The sequence below is a fragment of the Panthera onca genome, chromosome B3 (assembly GCF_046562875.1).
Source record: "Panthera onca isolate mPanOnc1 chromosome B3, mPanOnc1 haplotype 2, whole genome shotgun sequence".
NCBI classification, from domain to species: domain Eukaryota; kingdom Metazoa; phylum Chordata; class Mammalia; order Carnivora; family Felidae; genus Panthera; species Panthera onca.
The window spans coordinates 3,858,075-3,885,397 of record NC_138344.1 but is presented as its reverse complement, the minus strand read 5'-3'; the positions used below and the strand labels follow the sequence as shown (position 1 = coordinate 3,885,397).

The 27,323-nt window shown below is 45.5% G+C and overlaps 1 protein-coding gene and 3 long non-coding RNA genes across 5 annotated transcripts in view; 2 read left to right on the top strand and 2 right to left on the bottom strand.

Annotated features, from left to right (window-relative positions):
• Positions 1 to 27,323, bottom strand: part of HOMER2 (homer scaffold protein 2) — a 615,401-nt gene that overhangs the window by 191,516 nt on the left and 396,562 nt on the right. The gene's annotated exons all lie outside the window — the stretch shown is intronic.
• On the bottom strand, positions 1,996 to 23,435 carry LOC132668620 (uncharacterized). The gene is made up of 3 exons (XR_009605661.3): positions 20,783 to 23,435; positions 18,183 to 18,358; positions 1,996 to 2,689 (listed from the first exon to the last, which is right to left on the bottom strand). It is a non-coding gene; the product is annotated as an uncharacterized LOC132668620 (long non-coding RNA).
• LOC132668619 (uncharacterized) lies at positions 3,262 to 25,704 on the top strand. The gene is made up of 3 exons (XR_013556470.2): positions 3,262 to 3,450; positions 23,432 to 23,700; positions 25,191 to 25,704. It is a non-coding gene; the product is annotated as an uncharacterized LOC132668619 (long non-coding RNA).
• On the top strand, positions 10,374 to 12,093 carry LOC132668618 (uncharacterized). 2 transcript variants are annotated; one of them, XR_009605659.3, is made up of 3 exons: positions 10,374 to 10,649; positions 11,060 to 11,271; positions 11,948 to 12,093. It is a non-coding gene; the product is annotated as an uncharacterized LOC132668618 (long non-coding RNA). The 2 variants fall into 2 exon arrangements; XR_013555933.2 differs by lacking the exon at positions 11,060 to 11,271.

Here is a 27,323-nt window from a genome sequence, read left to right as displayed (position 1 = left end):
AACTTGATCAGATACAGAGAATAACCAGATAAAGGGTGAGGGTATTCTCACTAAACTAACTTAGTGGGATTCTTGCTAAGACTGAGTTAGGCAGACCAAAGATAGGCCTGGGGCCAAGGTTGAGGTCCACTTGAGAAAAAAGACCCAGAAGAAAGCTCTGGCTAAAGTTTGGTCAGATGCAGTCTCTGTCAGTGTCAAAGAATAAATAATACAGACAAGACGTGAGGGACTGGGGTCCTTAAGGGAAGAACTGACCTTTACTGCTGCTTTTTCCCTGAGGACATTTTCTGATCCCTCGCTTGTTTCTCAATCAGTAACAACTCAGTTGACAGTTTGAAACTGCCGAAGGAGTTGGGGCAAAGTCCTGGAAAGAAGGGAACTACCGAGAAGTGAAACCCCCAAATCTTCCTACAAGTTCACTTCATGCTCTTGGATAGCTTCTTCTTTTTTTTTTTTTTTTTTATGTTTATTTATTTTTGTGAGAGAGGGAAAGAGAAATGGATAGAGGGTCTGAAGCAGGGCTCTGCACTAACAGCAGAGAGCCTGATGCGGGGCTGGGACTCACAAACCATGAGATCATGATCTGAGCCCAAGTCAGATGCTTAACCGACTGAGCCACTCAGGTGTCCCACCTTGAATAGCTTCTAAGTGGCACATGCACAAAGAGAAACAATAGCAGTGGGAGGCTAAGAGCTAACTAGAGATGTCACCCCAGCTGCACAATGCCGGGGAGACCAAGCTTGTAGTTCACGCCCCACCAAGGTGGGTAAACACGAGGTGGGTACAGTAAACACGAGGGACTTTTGGTTGAGATCCCAAAGGGATGTGCGCTAGAAGTAAGGGTTACAAACCAGTAGTAAGAGAAAAATTAATTGGCTAAAACCAATCTTTGAGAGATTTAAGGTGCTCTATATAAGCCACCACAAGGAGACTAAATCATATTAATCAAGATATACCAACCAGAGACTCAACATTTTTTTCTTCTACAATGTTGTCAGGAAAATTTAAAATCATGAGGCATGCTAAAAAGGAGAGAGAGACTGAGAAGGACAGAGAATAGACAACAGAACAGATCTATGGATGGTTCCGTTACCGAATTTATCAGACAAGGACTTTAAAATATCTATGATTCATATGATGAGGAAAATAGAAGAAAGATGGAGAATTTCACCAGAGAATTAGAATCCATGAAAAGGGGTCAAATGGAGGCTCTCGATCTGGAAAAATGCTATGACAAATGAATACCTAAATAATTTGTGTTTAGTAGCAAATTAGACGGAGCAGAGTAGATGATTAGGACAACTAGGACACAAGTCAGTAGGCGTCCAAACTGTAACACAGTTAGGAAAAAGGACAGAAAATATGGAAAAGAATAGATGTCTGTTAATCACACAGGAAAGGACCAACAGATGTATAAGGTAGTACTAGAAGGGGAACAGAGAATGAGGTGGAACAGTATTTGAGTAAACCCCAGCTGGATATTTCCCAGAGCAAGTGTCCCGAGAAAACCGGGTAAAGCTGCATAACTTTTTGGGGCATCGCCTAGAAGTCATGCAAGGTCATATCCACTGCGTTTCATTAGTTATAAATAAGTCACTAAGGCCTGTCTGGATTTGAGGGGAGGACGATACCCTACCTCTTAATAGAGGAGTATCAAAGAATTGGTAGACATGTTTTAAAACCCCACACTACTAAAGCTCCAGCCATTAAACTCCTGGGTTATATATCCAACAAAACCCGAGGCTTATGCCCACCAAAAGCAAGTATGTGAATGTGCACAGCAGCTTTACTCATGATAAATGGCCAAACGGGGGCACCTGGGTAGCTCGGTCGCTTAAACATTGGACTCTTGATTTTGGCTCAGGTCATGGTTATGAGTTGGAGCCCTGACAGTGCAGAGCCTGCATGGGATTCTCTCTCTCTGCCCCTCCCCCGCCTGTGCTTTTCTCTCTCTCTCTCTCTCAAAGTAAGTAAACAAAAAACTTTAAAAATATACAGTATATATAAAATAATAAAAAAATAAATGGCCAAATGATTACCAATAGTAGAAGGGATAAATGGTGGTATATTCATATAATGGATGAAAAAGAATAAACCCCACTCCTGAAACAACCTGAATTAATTTCATAAACCTATTGAGCTAAAGAAGCTCAATACATAAAACATAAAAACACATCACATTTCCATTTATATGAAGCTTCACAATAGGCAACAGTCGTATGTGTTGCTAGAGGTCAAAGGAGCAATTACCTTTTGCTGGTTGGGGTGGTTGACTGGAAGGGTGCCTGAGGGAAACTTCTGGGCTAACAGAAATTTTCTTTATCTAGAGGTGGTGATAGTTACATGGGTGTTGCTCATGGATTGTTACACAGTAATATACAGCGTAAGAAACCAGCCCCAAACCCAGCTGCTTGAACAATTACTTGTTTTTCTCATGAATCTGGAATGTGGGCAGGACTTGGCAGGAAATGGTCGTGTCTGCTCCTCCCAGAATCATCTGGGATGGCTTGACTAGGGCTAGAGGATCTCTTTCCAAGAAGGCTCACTCACGTGGCTGGCAAGTTGATGCTGGCTGTTGGCTGGGAGCTCGTTGGACTTGAGGGCCTAGAACCTTGTTTTCTTTCCACGTGAGCCTCTCCATGTGATTGGGCTTCCTCGCAGCATGGTGGCTCCAAGGACACATGGTGGCCTGAGAGAGAGAGAGAGGGAGAGAGAGAAAATCGCAAGCAGACTCCGTGCTGTCAGCACAGAACCCAACGTGGGGCTCGATCTAACCGTGAGACCATGACCTGAGCTGAAATCAAGTCAGATGCTTCACTGACTGAGCCACCAAGGAGCCCCTGTTGCCATCTATTTTTAATCTTGTTTCACTACCCATATACTTCTAGGGATGGGTTCCAGAGGATCCAATTTCTATTGTAACAGCCCCATGTTGTGTATAGAGATTACTTAAGAATAAAATCTTAGAAAAAGAGTCCGGCCCTGTACTCTTGTGTGGTGATGCTGGGTAGGTTGGCACAATAGGGCAGGGGGAGTATTCCTGGAAACTATTTCTACAGTGGGCATTGAGCAAAATTGACTGGTAACTATATGAGGAAATCCTTCTAAACCTAACTGAATGTATCCCTGACTCAGCTTCTCCTTAATGCCAGAGGCCACTCCAGTGCCCCCCAGTGACATAAGGGGATTGTGATGCAAGACTCATCAGGAACAGCAGTCTTAACCAATTGTGATTGCAATATCTTATTCTCCAAACTTTACAAAAATATAACACTGTGTGAATAGCTTGCTAGAGCCCCTCCCAGGATCTTGGAGGAGGTTTGTGCTATGGAAGGGGTCCTGAAGCTCAAGCTTCATTAGTTTCAGGATTAAATCTGCCTCCGCATAGACTTGATGTGACCTTTAACTGAATTAATATATGGAAAGCATTTGGAACAGCCTGACAAGGAAGTAAGTGCTCACTATATATTATCTATTGCATACTACTGATATAGAAATAAACAGATAAATACAGAAGGCTCCAGAAGCAGGCTCCAGGCTCTGAGCTGTCAGCATAGGTGGACACTTAGCCAACTGAGTTACCCAGGCGCCCCTAAAGCATAGTACTCCTAAAAGTAAAGAGACGTGGGGCACCTGGGTGGCTCAGTCGGTTGAGCGTCCTACTTCAGCTCAGGTCATGATCTCGCAGTTTGTGGGTTCAGACCCTGCATCTGGTTCTCTGCTGTCAGCGTGGAGCCCGCTTCAGAGCCTCTGTCCCCCCTCTCTGTGCCTCTCCCCCACTATCTCTCTCAAAAATAAATAAAGCATTTTTTTAAGTTAAAAAAAAACTAAAAAGACAAAGTAGGAAGAATGTATAATTTATGATTTTATGAAAAGGGAAGTATCCTTTACATATAAAGAGCCCTTATGGATCAAGAAGACAAATAACCACCCATCTCCTTTTTTAACGGACAAAGGACATGAACAGGGAATGCATAGAAATAGAATCTTTCTTTTCTTTCTTTTTTTTTTTGAAGTACAGCCTTTCTAAAGAATAATTTAGAGGGGCGCCTGGGTGGCTCCGTCGGTTAAGCGTCCGACTTCAGCTCAGGTCACGATCTCGCGGTCCGTGAGTTCGAGCCCCGCGTCAGGCTCTGGGCTGATGGCTCAGAGCCTGGAGCCTGCTTCCGATTCTGTGTCTCCCTCTCTCTCTGCCCCTCCCCCATTCATGCTCTGTCTCTCTCTGTCCCAAAAATAAATAAACGTTAAAAAAAAAATTTAAAAAAAAAAAAGAATAATTTAGAAATGAGTTTCCACAGTTTAAAATCAATATGTCTTTTGTGCCAGAAATTCTACCTATGGTAATGTATCCGGAGGAAATAAGAGCTGGGTACAAAATTAAAAAACAACAACAACAAGGATATCAAAACATTATACTTTTTAAAAATGAAAGCAACCTAGACAGATGATTGGTTAGGCAAATTATTGAACAATCAACCATATAATGGGGCAATAAATGCCTGTTGAAGAGTGTTTACTGATATGAGAAGATGTTCTTGACCCATTATGCTGAGTGGAAAAACAGGAACAAGGCCTGGAGCATCCCATTTTGTGCTATGGGCTCACGGGAACACCATCTTGTTTAAATGCCTATATTATATACATAAAAGACCATAAGTTTATAACCACTGCTATAAATGCAGTATATCACAGTGTGATGAGATTCTGAGCGATTTCTACTTTTTTTTTTTTTTTTTTGACAGTAAGGAAGGTTTTTTGTTTTTTGTTTTTTTTTTTTAAGTAAAAATATTGTAAGATTTGACTGCATATGATTTTTTAGTTAACTAACCGGTAAGCTGTCGCAAGGACAGTAGCATGCCCACGGCCATAAGATACAATTTCTTTCTTTGACCTTCTCTCAACTGTTAGGTATCGCTTCTCATTTGACTAAGTGCAACTTAATTCAGTTCAACAGGCACTGCATCACTAGACCTGAGGTTACATGGATGACTAGAACATATTACTTGCCCCAAAGACTCTAATAATTTAGTGGGAGGGGGAACCCCACTGGGACCTGCTCAACTGGAAATAAAACTTCTTTTTTGGATTAAAAAAAAAAAAAAAAAAGGCAGCAGCAAAGGCAATTTGCCATGCCCCAGACTAAATTCAGCTTCTTGCTTATGGAGCTCTTTTTCCTTTGCTTGTCACTGTTTTCTGGAATTCAGCCTAGCAAAGTAATATATGTCACCATGTGTGCTAGTCTATAATTAGAACAAATGCGAGGACTTATGAGAAGAAGACCTATTGGCAAAAAGCGTTTAGTAAAGCTCTAGAAAGGCAGGCGAGGGAAAGAAGGAGGAAGAGATCTATTTTGGAAGTTAATTGAATGCCAAAGGAAGAGAAGACATTTAAAAAATATAAAAGGCAATTATATGTCTTTAGGATTTTTATATTCCAGGAGAGCATGAAAATGTAGCCGCTATTGGATTACCCTCTGATGAGCATTGTAGGTATAAATAGAAGCTAAGGTCAAGAAGCTAAAGGCAGAAAAAGACTCACGTGTCCAGCAGGGCCTGATAAGCATGTGAAATAATACCCTCAGCTCATAAGGCTGCACCTGTGCCCGTGACCCGGGCTTGAGCTCCAGGGAAGGAGGGGAGGGTAAAAATCAGAAGGACCCGAGATTGCCCTTCTCATAAATCTTTTTATTTTGTTTCAGAGAGAGTGTGTGTGAGCAGGGGAGGGGCAGGGAGGGAGAGAAAGAGAGAGAGAGAGAGAGAGAGAGAGAGAGAGAGGGAGAGAGAATCCCAAGCAGGCTCCCCACCCAACACGGACCCCGACATGGGGCTTAGTCTCACAACCGTGAGATCATGACCGGAGCCAAAATCAAGAATCGAAGGCTTCACCGACTGAGCCACAGGCGCCCCAGCCCTTCTCATAAATGTTAAACCAGTCCCAGCCGTCTCCAAACCTCACTGTAGCACGAACACACAGTGGAGAATCAGTTCTAAGATGACAGTAATCTTCTCCCCACGCTTTACCTTTTTCTAGTCGAGCATCAACACATGTCAGAAACGTGTGGTTGGCCTGAGCCCCAAACACCTACTCGAGGCTGCCCTCCCTTTTCAGGATCCATGGTTCCTGAGGGGACTCGGCTTCCCCAAGAAGACTTTCCTGGCATGCCCCCAGGAATGAAGAGGCAGACAGGCAGAGGGTCACCCCTAGGCGGGGGCTGCTGGCTTCTCTACCACCTTTCACACCCTGGCCCCTCACCACGCTGACCTCCCCCCTCCCAGGTTTCCCACGTCCCGTTTCCCCCCACGGACAGAACAGGGACGTTCAGCTTTCGTCCGTCCCCACTGTCCTGTCAGCTTTCGTGGATTGACTGTCTCTTCTGGACATCTGACCCCCATCCCTACATGTCCGGCCTTTCTTCAAGAAGAGGAGAGACAGGAGTCTGGTCTCCGAGTCTTTCTTCTGGATTTCAATGAGAATTGAACGACTACTACACATTTTTAGTCTGGGACCCACCTGGGAGAGAGGAGACTTGTCTACCCATCCCCGACAGGTGCCTGGCACCAAGGTACTTGACTCATGGGTGAGAACAGGAGAGAGTGCCTGCCCTTTACCTTTTGGATCTATCCTACCTCGTAGGTCCCCTCAGGCAGTAACACTCCTTTGATCCAGCTTCCTGGGTGATGACCAGGGAAAAGCGAGGTTGTAACTTCAAAGAGCCTTGGTTTCTTAACTCAGACACATGTCATATTGGCCGGACCCAAGACACATGGTCCATCTTTACTGCTTCCCCACCATTTTTCTTACGAACCCCAGACCCTACGAAACTCTCGTGGACTCCCTGAATTCTTCGTCTTACGTCAAAACTTCACTTCCTTCGTCTGACCCCGTTGGAGTATGCCATTATCCTGGGCCAGTAGAACAGAACCTAATGTTAGGTTTTTAATTGACTCATGTACAGGGGCTTGCTAAAGAAAGAGGAGTGCACAGGGAAAGCTAGATTTGTTAATCAAGTAGAAATCAAAGTCCAGGCATCTGAGGACTCTTTATTTAGATGCTGCGACAATAGTTCTAATGATGACTTAAAATATGTATTATGAACTAAATTTTTATAACTTTTTTTTTTTTTAAACACTGGCCTATTGTTCTTAGATACGTGTCGTCTTTTACCTTTTACACATGTGGACCTCACAGGACACAAAATACTTTCCAGATCTAAATGTGAAAGGCCCCCTCCCAAAAAATCTGAGAGCAAAAAACATACAAGAGCATACTGGAACAGACAAACATGTCACAAAAAGGAAATAAAAAGCATTTCACCCACCAAAGAAAAATTAGTAAATTGGATTATATTAAAATTAAGAACTTCTGGGAGGCACCTAGGTGGCTCAATCGGTTAAGTGTCCGACTTCGGCTCAGGTCATGATCTCGCAGTCAGTGGGTTCGAGCCCCACGTCGGGCTCTGCGCTGACAGCTTGGAACCTGAAGCCTGCTTTGGATTCTGTGTGTGTCTCTCTCTCTGCCCCTCCCCCGCTCATGCTCTGTCTCTCTCTGTCTCAGAAATAAACAAACATTAAAAAAAATCTAAAAAAATAAACATGAAAAAATAAATGAAATTAATAACCTCTGTTTATCAAAAGATGCCAAGAAAGAGAATGAAAAGGGGAGCCAAGGTTTAGGAAAAGATATTTGCAGTACGTATATCTGACAAAGGACTAGCATCCTAAGCGTGTACGTGGATTAAGAGAAAGGAAGCTAACTGTATAGAAAGTGGGCAAGAGGTTTGGATGGGTACTTTATTGACGAGGTTATGCAAAAGGTCAAAAACACACGAAAAGCTTTTCCACATCACCATGATCACGGAAATGTAAGCTAAAATTACAGTAAGATACCACGACACCAGGACCACAATGGCTACCAATTAAGTGACTGATGACAAGTGTTGACAATCAGAATGCTCCTACTGTCCTGATGGGAATTGCAATCAATTTGGATTTTTTAAATATTTATTTATTTTTGAGAGAGAGAGAGAGAGAGAGAGACAAAGTGAGAGCGGAGGAGGGGCAGAGAGAGAGGGAGACACAGAATCCGAAGCAGGCTCCAGGCTCTGAGCTGTCCGCACAGAGCCCGACGCGCAGCTCAAACTCACAAGCCACGAGATCATGTCTTGAGCCATAGTCCGACACTCAACTGACTGAGCCAGCCAGGCACCCCTAGATGCAACCATTTAGGAAAACAATCTGGCATTATTTCCCGAAGATGAAAAGACCTATAATCTATGACCTAGACATTCGACTCCTAGGCATAACCCCGACAGAAATACGTACGCACGCGTTCACTAAAAGCCATGCCCGAGAATTTCACAGGAGCGCTTTTTGTAGTAAATAAAAATATAGGCTATGCAAGTGTTCCTCGTCAGTAGAACAGAGATATAATTCGTGGCACGTTCACACAATGAAAATCTACACCAAATGAATTAATACATGTAATGGTACGGATGAATTGCACAAACAAAACACTGAGTAAAAGGAGCCAGACCCCAAAGAGAATGTGATGTATAATCCTACACATGTAAAGAGCAGAACCAAAAAAAAAAAAAAAAAAAAAATCTTTGGTGTGAGAAGCCAAGTGATGGAAATGGCATGAGGTGGGCTTCTGGTGCTGTTGGTGTTCCATTTCCAGACCTGGGCGTTACTAAAGGGGTGTAGACTCACTTTTGAAAATTCACTGAACGGTATACCCTTAAGATTTGTGCAGGTTTCAGTGAAGACTAGACCTCAGAAGAGTTTTCCAAAACACGTTGGAGACTTTTTCTCCAAATTCTTGTATTTCTTTGGGATTTCTTTAGTCAAGACGTTTTCCTTAGGCGCTTGCTTTTACTGTCATTTTCCTTACATTGGTTTTTGCTTGCCTGAGTACTGGTGACAATGCTCTGAACTCAAGAAATGGTTGTGTTTTATTTCCCTCTTACATAACGTTCCCTCGTAGCTTTCTCTTTCTCACACAGGAGACTTATCTTCCCAGAGCAGGGAAGGGTGAATGTTTGGCCTCTTTATCAAGGTGAATGTTTAAAATTAGGGTGGCTGGGGCACCTGGGGGGCTCAGTCGTTTGAGCATCCGACTTCAGCTCAGGTCATGATCTCAAGGTTCGTGGGTTCGAGCCCCGCGTCTGGCTCTGTGCTGACCGCTCAGAGCCTGGAGCCTGTTTCCGATTCTGTGTCTCCCTCTCTCTCTGTCCTTCCCTTGCCTGAGCTCTCTCTCTCTCTCTCTCAACAATAAACATTAAAAAAAAAAAAAAAAAAAAAGAAAATTAGGGTGGCTAGGGAGAAGATGTATAGTTTCCTCCTGAACTTCTTTCAGTTCCCAGGAATGCAGGGTCAAGAGCCAGCAGCCCCGCCATGGATCTACTGGGTGGGGGAAAGGTGACCCCACCACCTGGACCTCCTGGTTAGGGGCCAGATGGACAGTGTGGTAGCGATTCAGTGGAGCCCATAGGTCAGTAAAAGCCAAGGTGAGGTGGGGCCAGCTGGACAGCAATGCCCAGGCTCCAACCAAGAAACAACAGAACTGGACTACGGGTTACAGTGACCTCAGGGGTCAGCTGTGGACACCGGAAGCCAGGGCCCAGGCCAGCTGCCCTGCAGTGGTCACCAGCCCACACATACCGAAGGGCCAGCACGAGGCAGCAACAGCTCGAGGTCAGATGTGGCCCCTTCCCTGCACCCAAATGCTACGGTAGAGATAAGCTGCAAAGGGGAGTGGCCGAGTCATTTTGTCTCTGAGGCGGCCTGATGGAGACGGATCGGTCACATTCCTGGCTTGGACTAATTGTACTGGAACAGACTGGAATGTATTTGTTTCCACATCACCTGACCAGTGGGACCTGGTAGGACCAGATCACTTAAAAATAAATAGAGGAGCTATATTTCTTCAGCACTTCTGACAGTAACGTCACTAAATTTGCAGCTTTCTCTTTCTCTTTTAGTTTTCTTTGATTTTTCTTCTCAACGTGTTAAACCTTCATGGCTGCTGAAAATAGCTCGCGTTCGGAATTTTTCTAGGTATTTGAATAGAAGGTGGGAAGAAATCTCCTGGCATGGCAACTCCCCCACAATCATCCTTTTATTGATTAGTAAAGCGGTTTAATAGTTTCTCTCACTTTTCCAAGTGACTTGTGATCCGACCCTCTATGTAACCCTCCCAAATAATAAGCCCCTGCCAGGGTTTGAGCTAAGAGATGATCGGCAGTCCTCGCCATCAAGTTTAAGTGCAGAAGATGTGCAAACAGCAGACACTGTTCCACGGTCATCTTTCCAGGCGCCCACGTGGGCTCGTTTCCACTTTTGGCGTCTTGGCATTTACACAGGCAGGCATCGTTCAAAGCCCTGGGCTCCTGGACCGTAGGACACGATGACAGTAGTCTTTGAGAGTGTCCTTGTTTCATACGATGTCACGATATACATCCGCTGCCCCAGACCTGGAATCAGCCATTTCTCTAAGGAACCTCAGTTCCCTTTACTGAAAAATATATTTAGAAACCAGAATCTGGCCTCAAAGGAAACAGCTCACTTCTTCAGGGCTGGTTGCTATTTCTAGTTCCCTTCCGTGGACAGAGATGAGAGAAAGAACACCAGGAGAGGAACAGATCTTGGAAGGTAAAGGAAAAACTAATTTTTTCTCAGTTAGTTTTCCCTTATCAATCATTGAGTATTTTTTATTATACTGAGAAATACATCTAGGTACTTTCATTTGTAGTTTTTTCCCCCCTTTAAATTCATTTGCTTGGGATAATTTCTTTCTGTAGGTTTATTAGGACAAAGGGCAGGAGTTCTCAGGTGCCTTAATTATCTCTTCAGAGGCTAGTCTTCTTTGCAGGACCAGCTGTACGATTTGTGGCCCCTGCAAAATGAAAATTCAGGCCCTGGTCCAAAAAGCAGGAAAGAAGCACCTTGAAGGTACTCAACTTGAAAACTTTAAAAAAATTTTTCCGCCGTCTCTGCCTCTTATCCCCCCTCCACTTGTGCTGGTGGTGTTTTATTTGCTATTTGATGTCAGGTTCCCCTAGGCACAGGGATACTGGCAGGCTGAGTGCCCACCTCACAGGTGCCCACCGGGCTGTCCCCTGGCACCACATGAGGACCATGCCAGCTGCTGACTTCCTCCCTCCAGCCAGCCACCTGAATGATGCCAGGGATGTTGGCCTCCTGTAGACCTGCTCCCTCAGCCACGGGGATGGGCACCCGAGGGCTCTGCAATCTTCGTGCCAGGACTTGGCAGGTGTCTAGATCTGGGGATGGGTGAGGGATTCACCCTGTGAATTGTCCACTGGACTCCTGGGTCAGCTTCTGCCAGGCCTTCCCCTGAGTGCCCACGGGGTGTATGTGCCCGACTGGGATCCTTCCCGTGCTAAGCCAAGGCCCCCGCCAGGGATGAAGGGGACAGTGGTTTCCGGGCAGGAGCAGGGAGGGGAGGCCATGTAAGGTCCAGGGCACCAGGGGATGAGGAACAGGTGACTTGAGTTGGTCCCAGGGAGACAGGGAGGCAGCAGAAGCGGGGACAGTTCATGGGACAGTGCTCTGAGCCTCGGTGCATGCCCCATTGTCCCATCGAACTTCATCTACAGAACACAAATTCAAAGATAAAATTCTTTGGGATTTAAAGACGGCAACTGCGGAGCATAAAACCCCAAACTCAGGGCTCTTGCAAGCACACGGTCCCGTGTGATGGCACTGGTCCTATGCCCATGAAGTTGTCCCTTCCTATACAGTAAACAGCAGCAGGTTTTAAAATATGATCAGGGCCCCTGGGGTTCTTGGACACCCTTCCAGGGGTTCTGTGAGATCACAACTATTGTCATGGTAACACAAAGACATAACACCTTCACACTCATTGTCTCAGGAGCACATGTTGAGGTTCTCCTAAAGCTGCCTGACAGTGGGGTATATTTTAACAGGTTGAATGGAGAAGAAAGAATCCAGATGTCTTTCATGAAGCCAGTCATTCAAGAGGTTTTTAAAAACGTAAAGCAATACTACTCTTTTCACTAATCTCTGCAGTGGAAAAAACAGTTATTTTTTCATAAAAAGTATTTTGCTCTTATTTGGAGATTTTACATATTTATTTCTATGTGTTTGTTTTTGTTGTTATTTTAAAATGAATGACTGGGGCGCCTGGGTGGCTCAGTTGGTTGAGCGTCCGACTTCAGCTCAGGTCACAATCTCGTGATCTCGCGGTCCGTGAGTTCGAGCCCCGTGTCGGGCTCTGGGCTGATGGCTCAGAGCCTGGAGCCTGCTTCCGATTCTGTGTCTCCCTCTCTCTCTGCTCCTCCCCCGTTCATGCTCTGTCTCTCTCTCTGTCTCAAAAATAAATAAACGTTAAAAAAAAAAAATTAAAAAAAAAAAAAGAATGACCAAAGACATTTTACATTTCCCTGTTTTGATTCCTAACACAACAAAATGGGTAGATATTACCCACTTAAACAAAAGCCTGTGCACATCCTTAGAACTTTTTTAAAAAAGTTTATTTATTTTGAGTGAGACAGGAAGCATACACAAGTGGAGCAGGGGCAGAAAGAGAGGGAGAGAGAGAATCCCAAGCAGGCTCCACACGGTCAGCACAGAGCCCAAAGCAGGGCGTAAACCCATGAACCGTGAGATCATGGCCTGAGACAAAACCACAAGTTGGATGCTTAACCGATTGAGCTACCCAGGCGCTCCTTATCCTTGGTACTTTTCAAGGTGAATACATTTCAAAAATTGAGGTTAAATTCACATAGCATAAAATTAACCATTCTAAAATGCATAATTTGGGGGAGACTGGCTGGCTCAGTTGGCGAAGCACGCAACTCTTAATCTCAGGGTCTTGAGGTCAAGCGCCATGTTGGGCACGGAGCCTGGTTAAAAAACAAAGCAATGAAGTGCACAATCCTGTGGCGTTTAGCACAATCACTGTGTTGTGTGACGACCTCTCTCTGTAGTTTCGACATTTTCATCACCGCAAATGGAAACTCCACTGCCACTAAGCAGTCACTCCCCATTCCTCCCTCCCCTGAGCCCCAATGAACCCACCGTCGTCCTTCTGTCTCCATGGATCTGCCTATGTTGGATGTTCTGTCAAGGGAATCACCCAACCCGTGACTCTTCCCTCACTGAGCCCAATGTTTTTGAGGTTCATCCACCGGTAGCATGTATCACTATTTCATTTCTGTGTATATTCCATTGTAGGGTACGCCATACTGGTTTACCCATTCATCGGACCACGGATATTTGGGCTGTTCCCACCCGTTAGCTACTGTGAATAGTGCTTTCATGAACATTCGTGTACAAGCGTTTGTGAGGAAATGTGCTTTCAGTTCTTTGGAGTATGATACCTAGAAGTGAATCATTGGATCATACTATAATTCTATATTACATTTCTTGAGGAACCGACAAACTGTTTTCCAGAGCAGCTGCCTCACCTTACATTCCCACTGGTGACGTAGGAGGGCCCAATTTCTCCATATCCTCCACACTCGTTTTTTTCCTTTTAAAAAAAAAATTTTTTTTATTGTAGCCATCCTAGTGGGTGTGAAGTGGCAGCTCACTTGTGGTTTTGATTTGCATTTCCCTAATGATTAGTGATGAGCATCGTTTCATGCGCTTACTGGCCATTTGTACACCTTCTTTGCAGAAAGGTTTGTTCAAATCTTTCGCTCATTTTTAAATTGGGTTGCCTTGTTTTGTTGTAGAATTGGATTGTCTTTTGTAGGGTTGTGACAGTTTTCTAGATTTTAGATATTAAACCTTTATCAGATATACGATTTACAAATATTTTCTCCAATCTTGTAGGTTGTCTTCTTACTTTCTTGGTAGTGTTTTTAGATGCACAAAAGTTTTTCATTTTGACTAACTCCATTTGTTTGGTTTTTCCTTTGTCATTTGTGTTTTTGGTGCCATTTCCGTATCATGCCAAATCCAAATTTATGAAGATTTACCCCTATGTTTTCTTCTAAGAGTTTCGTGGTTTTAGCTTTCACATTTAGGTCTATGATCCATTTGGAGTGACTTCTTTGTTGTTGTTGATGCTTATTTATTTTTGAGAGAGAGACACAGCACAAGTGGGGGAGACACAGGGAGAGAGGGAGACACAGAATCCGAAGCGGACTCCAGGCTCTGAGCTGTCAGCACAGAGCCCAATGCAGGGCTTGAACCCATAAACCTTGAGATCATGACCAGAGCTGAAGTCGGACGCTTAACTGACTGAGCCCACCCAGGTGCCCCAGAGTTACTTTTTGTACAGTGTATGAAGTGGAGGTCTAACTTCATTCTTTTGCATGTGGATATCCAGTTGTCCCAGCATCCTCTATTAAAGAAACAATTCTTTTCTCCATTGACTGGTCTTGGCACTTTTGTTGAAAATCAATTGACCAAAGATTTTTGAACTTATTTCTGGACTCTCAATACTATTCCAGTGGTCTAGTCTATATACCTGTGCTTATCCCAGTACCATAGTGCCTTGGTTCCTGTAGCTTTGTAGTAAGCTTTGAAATTGGGAAATGTGAGTCCTCCAGCTTCGTTTTTCCTTTTCAATTATTTTGGCTATCCAGGGCCCCTTGTAATTCCTTATCAATTTTACCATCACCTTGTCAATTTCTGCAAAAAAAGATCATTGTAATTTTCTTAGAGACTTCATCGAATCTATGGATTATTGCCATCTTAACAGTATTAAGTCTTGAAATCCATGAGCACAGAATATCCTGCCATGTATTTAGGTCTTTATTTTCTTTCAGCAACGTTTTGTGGTTTTCAGTGCACAAGTCATATACCAACATAGCTAAATTTATTCCTAAGTATTTTATTCTTTCTGATGCTATTATAACTGGAATTTTTTAAAAATTTTATTTTCCTAATGTTCATCACTAGTATATAGAAATACAACTGATTTCTGAGTCTTGATCTTGTGTCTGCCGACTTTGCTGAATTCATTAACTCGCTCTAACAGTTGTGTGTGTGTGTGTGTGTGTGTGTGTGTGTGTGTCTTCTTTGGGATAGTCTACATATGATGTTATCAGCAAAGATACTTTTACTTCCTCCTTTCCAATTTGGATGCCTTGATTTCTTTTTGTTGCATTATTGCTCTGGCTAGTGCTTCCTGTCCAGTGTTGTTGACTAGCAGCGGTGAAAGTAGGCATCCTTGTCTTGTTCCTGATCTTACGGGTAGTGTACTTAGTCTGTTATTATTGAGTATGTTAGCTTTGTGTTTGTTGAGTGTTTTTACCATGAAAGGCTCAATAATCTTTAAGAATGTAGTGGGGTCCTGCTGGTTAAGAACAAGGGAGTTGAGGGGCGCCTGGGTGGCTCAGTCGGTTAAGCGTCCGACTTCGGCTCAGGTCATGATCTCGCGGTCCGTGAGTTCGAGCCCCGCGTCGGGCTCTGTGCTGACAGCTCAGAGCCTGGAGCCTGTTTCAGATTCTGTGTCTCCCTCTCTCTGACCCTCCCCCGATCATGCTCTGTCTCTCTCTGTCTCAAAAATAAATAAACGTTTAAAAAAAAAAATTTTTTTTTAAAATAAAAAAATAAAAAAAAAAAAAGAACAAGGGAGTTGAAATCCATCTGCTTGGTTTGAACCACGGCTCGGTCACTTCCTTGCTTCATGACCTTGGACAATTTGTTTAACCATTCTGTGCCCCAGTTTCCTTATTTGGAAAATGGAGATGACAATAGGGACATAATCTACCTCGGAGAGTTAGGCGAAGGTTAGATGGAGGAATACACGTTAAAGCAGTGCCTGATGTGGAGTCAGCACTCAGTAAATGTTAGCAATTATTCAAAGAAATGAACCAATTGCAATGTTCACTGGCAATTTCTGTATTACTATTTACCTCAAGTCTACCCCCCACGGATTTGACAATTTGACTTTTGGTTTTGCTTATTTAATAGATGGTAGGTAGCTCATTTTTCAAATGGTATTTACACTCCTGTAATTACTGTGGAGGCTAAACAGCTTTCAAATTTTTGTCACAGTTGTGACTTCTTTCCCTTTTTAATCTGTTTTGACCGTCCTGTTGTACCCTCCTCGTCGGCTGTCTCATATACTATTTTGATGCAATCAAGAACAAGATACGTAGCCAAAATTAGTCCAGTTTATGCCCCATTATCAAAGCTGTTGTCATGTTCATAAAAATAGTATTAGGGCTCCAAGGACATTCAGGAGCTGGAATTATCTGCCCCACTTGTTCTGAGGCTTTGAAAGAAGCCACGGAGACCGAGCAGTTGCTGAGACTGCCACGGCGCTCTAAATGTGACCTTCCACAAAAAAGCATGTGAGGGCCAGAAATGAAATTCAAAACAGCAGGCTGGGTTTCAGAGTCCACATCACTAGAACACACTGCCCCTCTGGTTCCAGGGAGGTAAATATAGAGCAGGCTGATTATGTGAACACATTTCCTTTAACTTTGCCCATCGCTACTCAAGTCCCAGCGACTAGATGAAGCCCGTTACAAGTAGGCTGCCTGTTATCCCCCCACCGGCCTCGGAAGCTGCCCTCCTTTACAGGGCTGATTTCTCCGCCTTTGCTCTCCAGTTCATTCCCTTACTACCTGGCTGTACTCTTTCTCTCTTTCCTTTCTGCTGACTTGAATGTCTCCATTTCTACGGGCTCCATTTCTTCCTGGTAACCACAAATACATAAGTATGCCCCCTAACAGAAAAAAAAATGTCCTCAGCCCTGTGTCAGCCTGGAAGTATCCCCCCTTCTTCCTCCTTTCTATCACAGAATCTTCACTTCTTTATCTCCGGCCACTCCCTAAGCAACAGTGTGGCTTTGGCCAGTGCTCCACTGAGCACCTCGAGGCTATTGACTGGTCATCTCCTCACCGCCAAGCCCAGTGAGTCCTTCCTGTCGTCTCATCTGACCTTGTGGACGTGACAGGTGACCACCCCCTTTGCCTGCGTTTTGTGATGCACTTGCATGTTTTTTTTTTCATACCTTTCCTTTCCAGTTTCTTGCATGATGAGCTCCTTGTCTGTCCTCAGCCGTAAGCGTTGGTTCTACTCAGGGCTTCATCCTTGGTGCTCCCTTCTTTTCTCCCCTCTGAACACACTGTCTTCATGGCCTCATCCGGTCCCATGATTTCTGGGAACCACCGTGCTGGTGATCCCCCCGTCTCTGTCTTCATCCCTGATCGTTCTTCTTAGGGTAACATTTGTTTTGGATATTCAAACGTCTACTAGAAATTGCCTCCCGGACTCCCCCAAGCACATTTAACTGAGCTAAGGACATCTTCCCTGGAACCTCCTTCAAGACCTTATAAGATAAATTGCTGCTACTATCAACAATAGCCAAAGTATGGAAAGAGCCCAAATGTCCATCGATGGATGGATGGATGGATGGATGGATAAAGAAGATATAGTGTGTGTGTGTGTGTGTGTGTGTGTGTGTATAATGGAGTATTACGAGGCAATCAAAAAGAATGAAATCTTGCCATTTGCAACTACATGGATGGAACTGGAGGGTATGATGCTAAGTGAAATTAGTCAGAGAAAGACAAAAATCATATGACTTCACTCATATGAGGACTTTACGAGACAAAACAGATGAACATAAGGGAAGGAAAACAGAAATAATATAAAAACAGGGAGGGGGACAAAACAGAAGAGACTCATAAATCTAGAGAACAAACTGAGGGTTACTGGAGGGGTTGTGGGAGGGGGGGATGGGCTAAATGGGGAAGGGGCACTAAGGAATTTACTCCTGAAATCACTGTTGCCCTACAGGCTATCTAATTTGGATGTAAATCTAAAAAAATAAAATTAAAAAAAAATAAATAAATTGCCGCTACCTGGCTAAAAAAAGAAAAGAAAAAAGAAATCAGCTGCAACCCTGGCATTTGTCAAAGTGGAAAGAATGTCTGGCTGTTGGACTTTAGCCTTTGGCCTCAATAGATCAACTGATATCAGAAAGCAACAGAATTGTGTTCTGTATGTCGTAAAACCGTGTTCGGGAACGAGGGAAGCCGAGGGTTCACACCTGTCTCAGGGAATGGCTCTACCAACCAGTCAGCAGCCTGCTCTGGCAGGAAGTCCCCGAGCCGGGGTCCCTGTCCTGGTCTGCTCATGCCTCACTGGGTGAGTGTGGGCAGCATTTCAGCCGCGCTAAGCTGTCACTTCTTCATCTGTCAAATAAGGATAATAACATAGCAGTTTACCCACCTCAGATAACCCCAAATGCGAGATCCTTCCATCAGGCTCACAAGAAATCAGAGATGTTATCCCGTATTGGCCTTTTCTCGTAACTCAAGAGATATTCGAGGATTTGAGATGGGAGACCTGAAGTCTGGGACGTCCAGCGTAGCTCCAGATCCTTCCTCGTCACGTACGGGTGCACCCTGGCCCAGAACGAACATAAGAGGTCCCTGAGTGCTGCACGTGGGACACCGCTTCCAAAAAGGAGGCAGGAAACAGATTCATTTTATACTCAGGTAATTACACAGCTGATGCTCATGTTTTCCCAGAGTGGGGGGTGGGGGGCGGGTAGGCCCCACGGAATCCTACATTCCAGGAGTGTCTTCCACAAGGAACTTAAACAGACCGGTTAGATCCTGGCAAGTGCCTCGCAGAGATAAGGCCTTTGTGTTTTCTTTCTCATGGTAAATGCCAGCAAGAGGGATTTAGGAGGGAGCTGACCTGGGTCATTTCTTTTTGTCTTTTTGTCCCCCTCCTCCAGGGTCTTGAAGGCAGGAAACTTGACTTAAGGCCACTACCTACCTCTTATCTCCTCTTTCTAGTCTGTAAGAGCTGATTTTATTTGGGCAGCAACACCTGTAGGGGCTGCCCAAATAAAATAGCTCCTTGGAAGGAAGGAGGACTGGTCCCCAGGCCTCAGAGGAAAACTACAACCGGTTCGAGTCTTGCCATTTGCCCTGGTAGCCTGCTTCTGAAGTGAGCGTGCAACCAGTTTGGCCAGTGAGATGGGAGAAGCCTGGGAGCGGGCCCTCGGGGAGGATTTTGCCGTCCAGTTCACGATAAAAGCCCAGGGGCGCCTGGGTGACTCAGTCGGTTGAGTGTCCGACTCTTGATTTCAGCTCAGGTCATGATCTCACCGTTTGTGAGTTTGAGCCCCGCATTAGGCTCTGTGCTGACAGTGCAGAGCCTGTGTGGGAATCTCTCTCTCTTTCTCTGCCCCTACCCTGCTTGTGCTGTCTCTCTCTCTCTCTCTCTCTGAAAATAAATAAATAAACTTAAAAAAAAAAAGCCAAGAAAGGGCTGTGTGTCGACCCGCTTAAGGCTGAAAAGCCACTGTGCTCAGGATGGGGATTAGAAAGACAGGGGGTGCCTGGGTGGCTCAATCAGTTAAGTGTCTGACTCTTGGTTTCGGCTCAAGTCATAGATCATGAGCTCAAGCCCCGCATCAGGCTCTGTGCTGACAGCTCGGAGCCTGGGGCCTGCTTTGGATTCTGTGTCTCCCTCTCTCTCTGCCCCTCCCCCGCTTGTGTTCTGTCTCTCTCTCAAAAAGAAATAAATATTTAACAATTTTTTAAAAATTAATTCAACTCAACACAAATATTTACTCATGCGTAATGAGGATGTCAGGTGCCTGGCTTCACTGACCAATGAACAAATCAGGCAAAGACTCCTGTCCTCCTGGAGCTTATAATTTAGCAAGGAGAGACAGGTCATAAATAATAAGCGTAATGGGGTCACCTGGGTGGCTCAGTCAGTTGAGGGTCCGACTCTTGATTTCGGGTCATGATCTTGTGGTTCGTGGGTTGAGCTCCATGTTGGGCTCTGCTCTGACAGCATGGAGCCTGCTTGGGATTCTCTCCCCCACCCCGCCCCGCCCCTTCCCTATGCATTCAGTCTCTCTCTCTCTCTCAAAATAAATAAATAAACTTAAAAATAATATGTGTAATGACTAAGAAAGCTGTATAGTAGGGTAGCAGATGGAAAGTGTTCTGGGAAAAGGAAGCAAGCAAATCAAGGTAAGGGAGGTTGGGAGAGTTTGGTGGGGGGAGGTTAGTCTTTTTTCTTTAATTTTGCTCAGTGGACCTTCTCGGTCTGGAATAGTCATGTATTTCTTGAACTTAAGAAAATATTGTTGTTACTTCTCTGGTTATTTTCTCTCTCTACTTTCTCTAGTCTTTCCTAACTGGACAGACACTGGACCTCTTGGGTCCTTCTCCACGATCTTATATTTTCTGCCTCTTTTTTTTTTTTTCCTTGCTCTACATTCTTTAAGATTCCTTGATTCTATATTCACTGACCGGTTTTTACCTGTGTCCAAATTATTACTCAGCCCATTAATTGAATTTTTCCTATTGCAATCCCATTTGTAATTTCCAAGAATATTTTCAGGTCCTTTGTATTTTTCTGATAGCCCCTTCCTCCCTTTTCTCAGCTGCCCCATCTCTAAGGACATTAACTGCACTTTTTATAAAGTTCTCTGTTCCTTCCTAAACTGTCTCTGTTTCCTCCAAGATCATCTTTTCTCTTGGTTCAACTTGAGCCGTCTCTTTCAGGCTATTGGTTTTCCTAACATACCTACAACTTTGCTTTCCTGCTTAGAGATGTGAACGAGAGCTATGTTCCTTACATGGGAAGCTTTCATGAGCGTCTTTGCGTGTTGGTGGGTCCCCGTCCGGCCTCTCCCTTGGCTGACAGAGCCGTCTGAGGGCGATCCGGAACAGAGAAACCTTTTCAGGTATCAGGACAGGAAGCAAGTAGTCAAGTTACGGACCCTCACAGTGGTCCCAGTGGGTTCGGCTTCATTGTCAACCTGCCTCAGACATTCTCCGTGCGGATCGCCCACCTACCTGGGAGAGCAGGCTTCCTGGTTAATGCTGCACAGGGACACCCTTGCTCCTGGCCCTTCCGTGTTCGTGTCCGACTCTCTGCATGGTTCTCGGTGCTGTCCCTGAATGCCCATCCGATGTCTCCTCCGGTTCGCATTTACTTGCTGTGAACTCGGGCCTGCACCTTGTCTCCCTCAGGAGGCATCTGGTGTGTGAGGCTTACATTTCCTCCATCTCCTTCCCAGGTTTCCATTTTTCGGGTGTCTGCTGCTACATGACAAAACACCTCAAACTCCAGTGGCTTAAAACACCAAAAATGTGTTATTATTATTTTTTTAATGTTTATTTATTTCTTTTGAGAGAGAGAGAGAGAGAGAGAGAGAGAGAGAGGGAATGCGTGCATGTGTGTGTGCAGGGGAGGGGCAGAGAGAGACAGAGAATCCCAAGCAGGCTCCACACTGTCAGCGCAGAGCTCGTTGTGGCGCTCAGTCTCACGAGCCATGAGATCATGACCTGAGCTGACATCAAGGGCTGGACACTTAACTGACTGAGATGCCCAGGCGCCCCCCCAAAATGTGTTGTTTTTTTTTATGATTCTGTGGGTTGACCATGCAGTTGTTTTTTTTTTTTTTGTTTGTTTGTTTGTTTTTTGTTTTTTTGTTTTTTTGCTTTGCAGGGTGTTGATGTTGGGATGTCAGGGAAGTCCAAACCAACCTTCTTCCCTGTTGGTGTTGGCTAGAGCCTGGGATCTCAGCTCAGGCTGTCTTCCAGGGCCCTTGGTTCTTTTCCATGTCAGCCTGTCCATGTGGCTGCTTGGGCCTCCTCACTGCATGGTGGCTGGCTTCCAAGAAAGCATCTCAAGAGCACAAGCTCTAACGTGCAAGCTCTTATAAGGTTCTATTTCAATGATACTACCTAAGGTCCCATTGGCCAAAGCAAGCCAGCCACATGCCAGGTCCAGAGTCAGTGTGGCAGGGGTCTACAAAAGGGCCTGAATAAGGGGAAGTGTGGTTCAAGGGGCCCCCAATGTAAAAGCCACCACAATCTTCTTCTCTCTTTTTTTTTTTTAACATTTTTTTTTAACGTTTATTTATTTTTGAGACAGAGAGAGACAGAGCATGAATGGGGGAGGGTCAGAGAGAGAAGGAGACACAGAATCCGAAACAGGCTCCAGGCTCTGAGCGGTCAGCACAGAGCCCGACGCGGGGCTCGAACTCACGGACCGGACCGCGAGATCGTGACCTGAGCCGAAGTCGGACACTTAACCGACTGAGCCACCCAGGCACCCCAGCATTTTTTAACATTTATTTATTTTTGAGAGACAGAGAGAGAGCATGAGTGGGGAAGGAAGAGAGTGAGAGGGAGACACAGAGGCTCCAAAGCAAGCTCCAGGCTCTGAGCCATCAGCACAGAGCCCGACGTGGGGCTCGAACCCATGAACAGTGAGATCATGACCTGAGCTGAAGCTGAGGCTTAACCAACTAAGCCACCCAGGCACCCCAGCCACCACAATCTTCTATGTTTCTTTCAAATTTCTGGTCAACTAGGAGTACCCTTTCCTGTTTCAGGCACTGTATTATTTATTCTTAAAAAATTTTTTTTAATGTCTATTAATTTCTGAGAGAGAGAGAGAGAGAGAGAGAAGGGAGAGAGTCTGTGAGTGGGGGAGGGGCAGAAAGAGAGAGGGAGACACAGAATCCGAAGCGGGCTCCAGGCTCTGAGCTGTAAGCACAGAGCCTGATGTGGGGCTTGAAGCCACGAACCATAAGATTATGACCTGAGCTGAAGTCGGACGCTCAGTCGACCGAGCAACCCAGGTGCCTCTATTTCTCCTTTTTTAGAAATATAAGTGTGCACTGTTTGGGGTGCCTGGGGGGGCTCAGTCGGTTGAGTATCTGGCTGTTGATTTCGGCTCAGGTCATGATCCCAGGGTTGTGGGATCGGGCCCAGCACTGGGCTCCATGATGAGTGTGGAGCCTGCTTCAGATTCTCTCTCTCTCGGTCACTCTGTCTCTCTCTCTCTGCCCCTTCCCCACCTGTACATACATGTGGTTCCTCATATATATACGACAATTAATTATATTAACTATTCTTATGTTGCCTGTTATGTTGCCTCTTGAATTAGAGGTTCAAGAGGCACCTAGGGGCGCCTGGGTGGCTCAGTCTGTTAAGCGTCTGACCTCGGCTCAGGTCATGATCTCACAATTAATGGGTTCAAGCCCTGCGTCAGGCTCTGTGCTGACAGCTGGGAGCCTGGCGCCTGCTTCGGATTCTGTGTCTCCCTCTCTCTCTGCCCCTCCCTGGCTCATGTTCTCTATCTCTCTATCTCAAAAATAAATCATAAACATTAAAAATTTTTTTTAAAAAGTAAGAAATCCTTTAAAGAACAAAAGGCATCTAGAGGGAAAGTCAAAAAGTCACTGTTGTGGAAACCCCCCAATCTCCCCTCCAGTCAGTTCTCTCTAACCCAAACCCTAACACAAGAGTGAGGTCTGTTTGGTGTCCCTCAGGAACAGTGTGAATACTGCAGCAACCTTGGGTTAGGATTGAGTCTTTGCCCAAGTGCTCAGCCCTTTCATGCAAGAATGTCAAGCCGACCTCCGTTTGTTTGCCCGTCAAACCACAATGTTCTGTCCTTACCAACAGAGAATATGTCTTCTTTCCTGCCAGCCCCTGCAATTTCAAACTCCCTACTGCCTCATTGGACCGAAACATTATTATACGAATTACCATTCCTAGAGCGTTGCCTGAAGGATATGCCTGAATACCCTCTGATCAGAGCTGGCGGACAGAGTCAGGCTGGCAGGTGACAAGATCCCTCCGGGGGTGCCCCGTTGAGAAGGGCTGTGAGGCTCATTCCCTCCGGAAGAGAGTTTAGTGACCACTGCTGACCTCTGCCCCGGCCTTGGACTGGAAGCAATGGTGTGCCTGTCGGGAAGGTACTTTCCCTCCTGCCCCCCAATATTGTAGAATTTATCGCTGAACCAAGCCAAAGCTTGGTTGCTGATCTGTGTGAAATTCTTGTGGCTCCTGGAGTGTATTGAGTGGGTCTGGTGCCACGCCAATCACCCGCACCCAGGGTGAGCTGAGACGTAACTGTTCAGGATTTGATTCTATATTTATTGTAGGAGTGTCACCAAGGGCACACCGTGTGACACGGTGTTCCCTTTAGGAGGGGCCAGGGGAGCCATTCTTTTTTTTTTTTTAATTTTTTTTTTAACGTTTATTTGTTTTTGAGACAGAGAGAGACAGAGCATGAATGGGGAGGGCCAGAGAGAGGGAGACACAGAATCTGAAACAGGCTTCAGGCTCTGAGCTGTCAGCACAGAGCCCGACGCGGGGCTCGAACTCATGGACCGCGAGATCATGACCTGAGCCGAAGTCGGCCGCTCAACCGACTGAGCCCCCAGGGGAGCCAGGGGAGCCCCCAGGGGAGCCATTCTGAACAACGATCTGTTGTTATCCTATGGATCCTGTGAATGTTGTAATGGTATGTTTCCTTCCTTGCTTTGGTTGCTAGGAAACCCAGGGCAATAGTACAGACCTCATCTGGCGACTGCTAGACTTCTGGACCAACGTTTTACACCTTACTTTCTCTCTCCTTTCGTCTTATTTTCTTGCCATTTTCCTACAGATTTCCATCCTACCCTGTCCCTTTACTCTCTCTTCATCTTTTCTTTTTTAAGCCCCACCTTCCCTTCTTCCTCTCCCCTTTTTTCTCTTCGGTTAACATTTATCGGGCATCTGCTCCATGGCTGGCACCCTGTTAGGGGCTGGACAGACAGCAATCTGTGTTACTAACTAAAATATCTGTGTTACTAACTGCAGCCCTTAACAGGGCGCTCATGGTTACCGAAGAGAAACCTGGTGCTTAATGTAACTTAGTGTTTCTCTGAGTGGACTCATCACTCTCTGGTCCCTGCTCCGGACAGGATTCTAATGATCTACCCACTAAGGCACACCAGCCTTACCCTGGTCACTGTCCGGTCACTGTCCCTATTCACCCCACAGATAGGTCTGTTTGATTACCCCTGGCACATTCGTCTCGAGTGTGCAACTGTGCATAAAAACACAAACACAACTTTTATCGGAAGGATTTAGAAGGGGGGAAACTGCAGCATGTGACAAGGGAAAGCTCTGGGGCTGGGGTTCGAGTGGCCTGCGGGCTGACGTCTACATTGCCCTTGTAGGAGAGTGTTACTCTGTGTCCCCCCAGCCCCTGCCCGCACATTCTCAGTTCCTACCTGCCCAAGTCCCCCCTGTTCTGCTTTCACTTCCCCTCCATGGCAGACACCGGATTGGGGAGGGGGGGGCTTCGATTTAATTCCTCATTAGTCAATTATTTTGAATCAATGTGACAAAAACCTGTGTCTTTCTCATCAGAGGACGGTCAGTGGGCTCATCTCCACGTGTCTGTTTTTGCTTGCAGGAAGCTTGGGGTCGGATTTCACAGCTACAGTATTATCTTCATGGCTTGCAAGATGGATGTTCCTAAAACACACACACACACACACACACACACACACACACACACACCCCACCACCACCAAATAAAAAACCAAACAACTTTACTGTCTGAATACCTTTTAAGTCATGTCCAACGCTCTTTCAAGATAGGAATTTAATACTTACTGATCGGCATGGAGTAGAACTCCAGACCTCAGCTTCCTGCGCGAGTCAAGTGGCTAAATCATCCGCCATTTCTAAGGCGCCCAACGTGGTGCGTGGTCAGCCATGGCATCCCGGGTATAGTGACTGAGAGAAAATCTGAATTCAGGTTCACCCTCTCTTTTGACTTTGGGCACGTCATCTCTCCTCTCTGAGCCTCAGTTTCCCCATCCATAAAGGGCTCTATGTTCTTCAGACAGCTGCTGTGAAGATAAGAGAGTTCATGTCCATGCAAATGCACGTGAGCCCTTGAAAAACTTGGGTTTGGACTGCATGGGTCCACTTATACGTGGATTTGTTTTTTGATAAATACAGTCCAGTCCTGTGACTGTATTTTCTCTTCCTTATGATTTTCTTAATGTTTTCTTTTCTCTTAGTTTCTTGTAAGCTTTATGGTATAATATATGTAACGTACAAAATACATATTAATCAACCATTTATGTATTAGTCTGCCAGTCAACAGTAGGCTATCAGTATTATGTTTCTAGGGAGTGAAAAGTTACATGCAGAGTTTTTTTTTTTTTTTAATGTATTTTTGAGAGAGACAGAGACAGGATGGGGAAGGGGCAGAGAGAGAGGGAAAGAGAGAATCCCAAGCAGGCTCTGCACTGCCAGTGCAGGGCTCAAACACACCAAACGGTGAGATCATGACCTGAGCCAAAACCAAGAGTCAGACGCTTAACCAACTGAGCCACCCAGGCACCCCGACATGCAGAATTTTGACTGCACGGGGGGTCGGCGCCCCTAACCCCTGCCTTGTTCAAGGGTCAACGGCACTTTGGAGTCTACAGAATACTGTAGTGTTGTGGGATGAGATTATATTCCTGGGGGAACCTGTTCACCACTCGTAATTTCGGCATTAAGAGAAATTGTTGTCAACAAAATCCTAATCCCCAATATGGTTATCACAGTGTCCAAAGCTTTGTTGTGGCCCTTGATTCTCTTACAGATTCTGAGGGAAGAGCTCTCAGGGTTGGGATGGTGGATGCTTCCGCCATGGTGTTCAGATGCCCTTGGGCTGCCCTGCTGGTGGCAGGCGCTCACCAACCCCTCTCTGATGGCGTCTGTTAGTGTTCTCTTAGACCCTCCCCTCCTCCTGGGACAGTGAATTCATTTCCTTGATATTCAGCCACACCTCTAGGCTCAGGTTCCCCAAATCTGAATCTGCGCTTTTGCCTCTCTGGCTGCCATAGACCAGTATCCCCAGTCGTCTATGGGACAGCTCCTCCTGGGAACCCCACGGGCCACGGGCACTGGCAACCCAGCGTGTCCCAAGCCAAACCCGTGCTCAGCCCCTGCCTCCCGACTTTCTCCCCTTAGAATTCCTATCCAGATCTTTCTCATCTGCCTTTTCTTCCCTCACATTGCATTGGTTCTGGTCCTTGTCATCTCTTGCTGGGACAATTGCCATTATTCCTAATTAGCCTTCCTGCCTCCTGTCTCTCCTCCTAAACCATGGTCCACACCAGCTGCCAGGCAGGGCTTTAAAGATGCTACTCTTGGGGCGCCCGGGCGGCTCAGTCGATTAAAAGTCCGATTTCAGCTCTGGTCACGATCTCATGGTTTGTGGGTTCGATCCCAGCGTCAGGCTCTGCACTGACAATTTAGAGCCTGGAGCCTGCTTCCGATTCTGTGTCTCCCTCTCTCCGTGCCCCTCTCCAGCTTGCGCTGTCTCTCTCTCCCTCAAACATAAATAAATAAAAACATTATTTAAAAAAAAGATGCTACTCTTTCTCACTCACAAATCTTTAAAAAAAATTTTTTTTAACGTTTATTTATTTTTGAGAAAAAGAGAGCAAGTGCAAGCGGGGGAGGGCAGAGGGAGAGGGAGACACTGAATCGGAAGCAGGCTGCAGGCTCTGAGCTGTCAGCACAGAGCCTGATTCAGGGCCCA